Source organism: Cervus canadensis, chromosome 1 (assembly GCF_019320065.1).
Source record: "Cervus canadensis isolate Bull #8, Minnesota chromosome 1, ASM1932006v1, whole genome shotgun sequence".
Classification (NCBI taxonomy): Eukaryota; Metazoa; Chordata; class Mammalia; order Artiodactyla; family Cervidae; genus Cervus; species Cervus canadensis.
Window position 1 is genome coordinate 24,880,559 of NC_057386.1, and position 6,806 is coordinate 24,887,364.

Genomic DNA, 6,806 nt, shown 5'->3' on the forward strand with positions numbered 1-6,806 from the left:
TTTGTGTGGTATGCCTGTATAAGCTTCACCTGGAAAAGCCCTGAAGGGTTGTGTGCAGTTATGTTGTGTTATGTTATATCTGCTGCTACGCCTGCTGTGCCAGCCAGAAGAGAATAAGCACATCTGCAGTTCCTAGGCTCCTCTTCCAGCCTGCTAGCTCACACCTTGCCTACACCGGTATAATAAAGATAGCATCTCCCTTTGGGACCAAGGTCAGGCAGGCTGACTTCCTAAACTTGGGGATCCTCATCTGTAAACTTTTTTCTTAAAAAAAAATTATTTGCATATGTTACTTGGAAAAACTATTTTTAATGACTGAGGAAAGTATTGCGGCAAGTGATCCAGAAGACAGCCTGCAGGCTCCTCCCTCACATGGAGAAGACAGCTGGGAGCTCCTGGTTCCTAGGGATGTTACGCCACCACTGAGCCAGAATAGACCTGAGATTGTGATGAAGAGTGAGAAGCCAACACACTTCCCTGTTTCTGTGATTAACAATATAGGGACCAGGCAAAAATGACTTGACTGCTTGCTCCAGGAAATATTTGCTCCTGGGAGATAAGATTGTGAATCCATTAAATAGTACTTGGCCCTTAGCAGACCCTCAGACTGGCTTCTAGGATTGGAGACCCAGCTAAAGATTCAATTTGACTTTATAAAAAAGATGGCAGCTCTGGGAAGGTAGGGCGGCATAGGAAGAAGAGTCCTACTGGGTTACTTGTGAGTGCAGGGCCATCTGTGATTTGCTTAACTCTCTCTGAGCCTCAGTTTCTTCATCTGTATATTGGGTGATAATAAATGATTCCTTGTATACAGTTCATGAGGTTCTCATGGCAAGCATGCTGGAGTGGTTTGCCGTTCCCTCCTCCAGTGGATCACGTTTGTCAGAACTCTGCTATGACCCATCTGTCCTGGGTGGCCCTGCACGGCATGGGTCATAGCTTTATTGAGTTATGCAAGCCCCTTCACCATGACAAGGCAGTGATCCAGGAAGGGGTCAAGGCTATGGTCTTCCCAGTGGTCACTTAAAATTGTGAGAGCTGGACTGTAAAGAAGGCAGAATGCCAAAGAATTGATGCCTTCAAACTGTGTTGCTGGAGAAGACTCCTGAAAGTCCCTTGGACAGCAAGGAGATCAAACCAGTCAATCTTAAGGGAAATCAACCTGAATATCACTGGAAGGACTGATGCTGAAGCTGAAACTCCAGTATTTTGGTCATCTGATTTAAATAGACGACTCATTGGAAAAGTCCCTGGTGGTGAGAAAGATTGAGGGCAGAAGGAGAAGAGGATGTCAGAGGATGAGATGGCTGGACAGCATCACCAATGCAATGAACATGAACTTGGACAAACTTCAGGAGATGGTGAGGGACAGGGAGGGAGACCTGGCGTGCTGCAGTCCGTGAGTCAGGCAAAGAGTCAGACACGACTGGGTGACTGAGCAACAGCAAGCAGCAGCAGCAACAATAATGATTCCATCTGTTCTGCAAAGATAGAATGTAAGAGCTCTGTATCAGTCGTTACTATTGTCATTGCTTCATAGAACCCTGGTTGGCCTTAGAGAAGCCAGTTCAGACGAAAGTCTTGGGTGACCACTAGGGTACAGGAGAGGACGGGGGCCTCTGTTTCTTCAGGGACAGTTCTGTTTATCAAAGACCCTTCACCCACTAGCACCACTTTCCCTCAACTGTTTTTTTTGCTTTACGTTTTATTTTATTTCTTAAACTTTTATTGTGTATTGGGGTGTAGCTGATGAACAATGTTGTAATAGTGTCAGGTGAACTGTGAAGGCGCTCAGCCATACATATACAATGTATCCATTCCCCCTCAAACTTCCCTCCCATCCAGGCTGCCACGTAACACTGAGCAGAGTTCCCTGTGCTATACAGTAGGTCCTTGTCGGTTATCCATTTTTATTCATTTATTTATTTATTTTAAAGTGAAATGCATTTTTAAATTTTTTAGTTTATTTATTCTTTGGCTGTGCTGGGTCTTCAATTTCAGCATGGACTTTTCTCTAGTTGCAGAGAATGGGGGCTACTCATTGTTGCCGTGTTCGGGCTTCTCATTGTGGAGAATATTGTGGAGCTTGGGCTCTAGGTGAGTGGGGTTCCAAAGTTGTGGCACACAGGCTAGTTGCTCCCCGGCATGTGGGATCTTCCCATCCCCAGAATCATACCTGTGTCTCCTGCATTGACAGGCAGACTCTTTACCACTGAGCCACCAGGGAAGCCCCCAGTTATCCATTTTAAATATAGCAGTGTGCACATGTCCATCCCAAACTCCCTAACTATTCCTTCCCCCATCCTTCCCCCCGCCTCCCCCTGGTAACCATAAGTTCGTTCTCTAAGTCTGTCTCTTCCTATTTTGGAAGTCAGTTCATTTGTATCATTTCTTTTTAGATTGCACATATAAGGGATGTCATACGCTATTTCTCCTCCTCTGTCTGACTTACTTCACTCAGTATGACACTCTTTAGGTCCATCCATGCTGCTGCAAATGGCTTTATTTCATTCTTTTTAATGGCTTTTTAATACTTTTTAACAGCTAGTCCCTTAGCTGTTTTGTTTGCTTCTAGGGGACAGAGGGCGCTATTGTGGCTATATATATATTTTTTCTTTTTTTCCCCACTACACCCCCCACCCCCACCTTGGTCCTGGATTCAGCAAGAAAGCTTCCTTGAGACGCTGATCTATAGACAGCTGTTATAGATATAGTTGGCTGTTAACCCCCTATGGTGCTTGAACTACAGGAGTGGATGGGCAAGCAGAGTCCCAGAGCAGCTGCACAAAAAGGAGATTTTAATAACTTGTTAGGGTGGTGGTTTGTCTATTATGAGGGCTTCCCTGGTAGCTCAGCTGGTGAAAGAATCACCTGCAATGCAGGAAACCTCAGTTCGATTCCTGGGTCAGGAAGATCCCCTGTAGAAGAGATAGGCAACCCACTCCAGTATTCTTGGGCTTCCTTGGTGACTCAGCTGGTAAAGAATCTGCCTGCAAAGTGGGAGACCTGGGTTTGATCCCTGGGTTGGGAGGATCCCCTGGAGAAGGGGATGGCTACCCACTCCAGTATTCTGGCCTGGAGAATTCCATGGACTGTGTGGTCCATCCATGGGGTCACAAAGAGTCAGACACGACTGAGTGACTTTCACTTAGTCTATTATGCTGCTGCTACACCACGAAGTTCAAGAGACTAACAGTCCTCCCCCAGGAGAAGGAAATTGCAATGCACTCCAGTGTTCTTGCTTGAAAAATTCCATGAACAGAGGAGCCTGGTGGGCTACAGTCCATGAGGCTGCAAAGAGTCTGCCACAACCGAGCAGCTGAGCTCAGCACAAGAGTCCTCTCTGCGGTCTGTTGGGCTTCTCCCTAGGGTGCTGCTGCTGCTTCTGTTTGTCTCAGGTTGTGGGTGTCTTCCTCACTTCCAGAGACTCAGGCAGACCAGAGGCTGAGTCTCCTCACCTGCCCAGCCTACCTGCTGCTGTGAGCTGTGAGGCTCTCACTGCCCTGATTCCTTTCTTCACATCTGTGTCTATGTGCTGGTTAGTATCTATGGTATTTATTTTGTTTTTTCAGGGTCTACAAATAACTTTATTGAACAAATAACCCAACAGCCTTCCTAGATTGAGGACTACCCTCCCCAAGCCATTTCTCACACTAACTTAAAGCACAGAGTTTGCACAGTAAGGAATTAAATATATATATATATTTATATATAATTTTTATATATAATATATATTATATATATATATGACAAGGATAGGGATCTGGCTCATGAATTCCTTGATATAATTTATATGTAGATTTATTTATATTTATATATGTATATATAATTTATATGTAGATATAATCTATAGATATAAATTATATATATATAATTTCTATGTAGAAGTCAGACTTTGCCCCACCAACATCATGGACTATACTGCTGCTGCTGCTGCTAAGTCACTTCAGTCGTGTCCGACTCTGTGTGATCCCATAGACGGCAGCCCACCAGGCTCCCCCGTCTTTGGGATTCTCCAGGCAAGAACACTGGAGTGGGGTGCCATTGCCTTCTCCGATGGACTAGACTAGTTACAAGCTATTTGCAAGCTTTTACATTTTAAGTATTCCTTTTATGTGTTCTCTCCTTTCTACCCCTACACAGGGCTCCACTGCTTTTCTCTTGACTGCTCCTGAAAGGATGGGTATACCGAATGGAAAGGGGTTGTGGGCTCCCCAGACTACTGGCACCAGCCCTAAGGTGCTGTGCCTTACCATAGGGTTGTGGATGTGTAAGGGCGAGGGGGATTAGACACAGCAGGTGGGATGGGGCACAGGCATCCAGAACCCTTCCTGATCCCCCTCCTATGCCCTCTCAACTTGGGGTTGGGGGACAACAGCTAGTTGCAGTGGGGAGGGACCATCCCAGCCCTGGATAGAGGGAGAAACCTCCTACACCAGTCCCTACTCCTGTTAACAGTCAGCAAATTGTCCATTAATCTGGGGCTGGGAACAAATGGGCAGGTAGGCAGGAAGAATCAGGCTTGTTCTGCCCCCAGCTTCTGTCCAACACTGGAGGAGTCGAGGTAGTGAACAACTGAAGTGCTCCAACAAGAGAGTAAAGGCAGTGAGGGAAAGGAAGTTCCCGCTTGCGTACAGCTCCCATAGCCCTGGGGCTGGAAAAAGGCAGACCTTGCTTGTAAAGTGCTGTCGTCTCTAGCAAGGCTGGGCCCTAGCAAGCTTGGAAGAATGCAGGCCAGGCAAGAGGACAGGAACTGGCATTCCTGACTAGCATGTGCTCTGCCATGCTCCTTGTAGGGATGGCTGGGAAAGTTGGACTGGTAATTCTGCCATCAGCTCTCACCAGCTTCCAGTCACCTCTGGTCCACATACAAACCAGCAGCCAACCGGCATTTAGGACAGCCCTGCTCACAGCTGAAGGTTCCAGGCCCCTGGAGTTTATTCACGGTTGTGGCCCCAGTCTAGGTTCCTCACTGGAAGCCACACCTTGAGCCCGGGGGTTTCTTGCTGGGGCACGAGGTGTTCATGCCTGTCACTGCCCTAGGCTCACACCTCACAGAGGATCACAGGGAAATCCACAAGGAAGAATCAACGGTGCCCTGAGGAATCAGGTTCTTAATTCACCCGCCTCAGCTTGGCCTGCTTCTGCCTGTTCTTGGTGACAATCTTCTCCTCAAGGAATTCGTGAGCCAGATCCCCATCCTTGTCATAGAACATGGAGCTGTGGCTCATGAATACAAAGTGGGGCACGAGTCGGGCCTAGCAGTTGCCCCAAAGTTGCTCAGCGACCTCTGGGCCAAGGCCTCCCCGCCCCAAGGCGAAGAGCCACAGGCCCTGAGCTTTGGAGTCACTGGTGCCCATGCCAGGGTGGCAGGCGCATGGCAGGCCCCGGGGCAGTTTCACTCTTACAAGGCCATTGCTGCCGTGCCCTGCCTGGGCCGTGGCTTGCAGACACCGCTGCCGTTTTTTCTCCACAGATACCTCTGGTATTTGTTGTTTTTTATTTACAAAGCAATATAATGCTTTTTGTTACAAAAGAAGTTTTTTAAAAAAAGAAGTCAAAACCTCAAAAGCCTGGAAAGTAAAAAATTCAGTTTTCCTTGTGTACTGCTGATCCTCTTTACACTGTCTGCACTGTTCGCGGAACCCAGGGTAGGCAAGGTGTGAGCTAAGAATCTGGAAGGAGTCTTGAGGAGCTGTAGGAACTGCAGATATGTTTATTCTCTCCTGGCTGGCATGGCAGCCATAACACAGCCTCTTTCTTGGCTGATGCATCAGCCATAGCATAACCATAACATAGCCATAGCATGACCATGATGCCGCTCCAGTGTAGCCCCAGTGCAGCAGCAGCCAGGGCTTTCATGAGGCAGCTCATACAGCCGTACCACACAAAGTAGCCTGTGACCAAGCGAGTACCTCGTGACACGCGTGTGCAGTGCTGTAAGTGATCTCAGCTGTTACATAACTGTGCAAAGTCATTGTTTATAGAACATAGGGCGAGAGAGCCTGACTGGCACCATCTTGTTCATTTCCCCACGCCTGGGCACCTTCCAGGAAACCCCAGAGTTCCCACAAAGGCAGGGGCATCTACTGCCTTGTTCTCTGATGAGTGTTCAGCACACAGGAGAGACCAGTGCTTGGTGCTTTGGAGTACCCAATGTTCGTTGAATGAATAAAAGAATTATGAGTAAATGAGCATGAGTAAATTCATGGTGTGAATTTTCCAGTATTTTTTCTATGTGTACACCAGCATAAATATAATTAGGGAGAAAAATGGTATCATGGTATAAATGTGATTCTGAACTTCCTTCTGAATCGAACGATTCATTGTGGGTATTTCTCTTATGTTACGGTATACTAGGAAATGGCAACCTACTCCAGTATTCTTGCCTGAAAAGTCCCATGGACAGGGGAGCCTGGCAGGCTACAGTCTGAAGTGTCATAAAGAGTCAGACACGACTGAGCTGCTAAGCAGCAGCAGCGGGGTTTCTCAGCTTTGGCACTGTTGATACTCAGGGCGAGATTGTTCCCTTCTGGGGCTCTGTAGGGTATTGGGTAGCATCCCTGGCTGCCACCCACCAGAGGCCAGTAACACCCTCCACCATATGATTAAAAAATACAAGGTTCTCTCAGTTCAGTTCGGTTCAGTCGCTCAGTCGTGTCCAACTCTCTGCGACCCCATGAATCGCAGCACGCCAGGCCTCCCTGTCCATCACAAACTCCCGGAGTTTACTCAAACACATGTCCATCGAGTCGGTGATGCCATCCAGCCATCTCATCCTCTGTCGTCCCCTTCTCCTCCTGCCC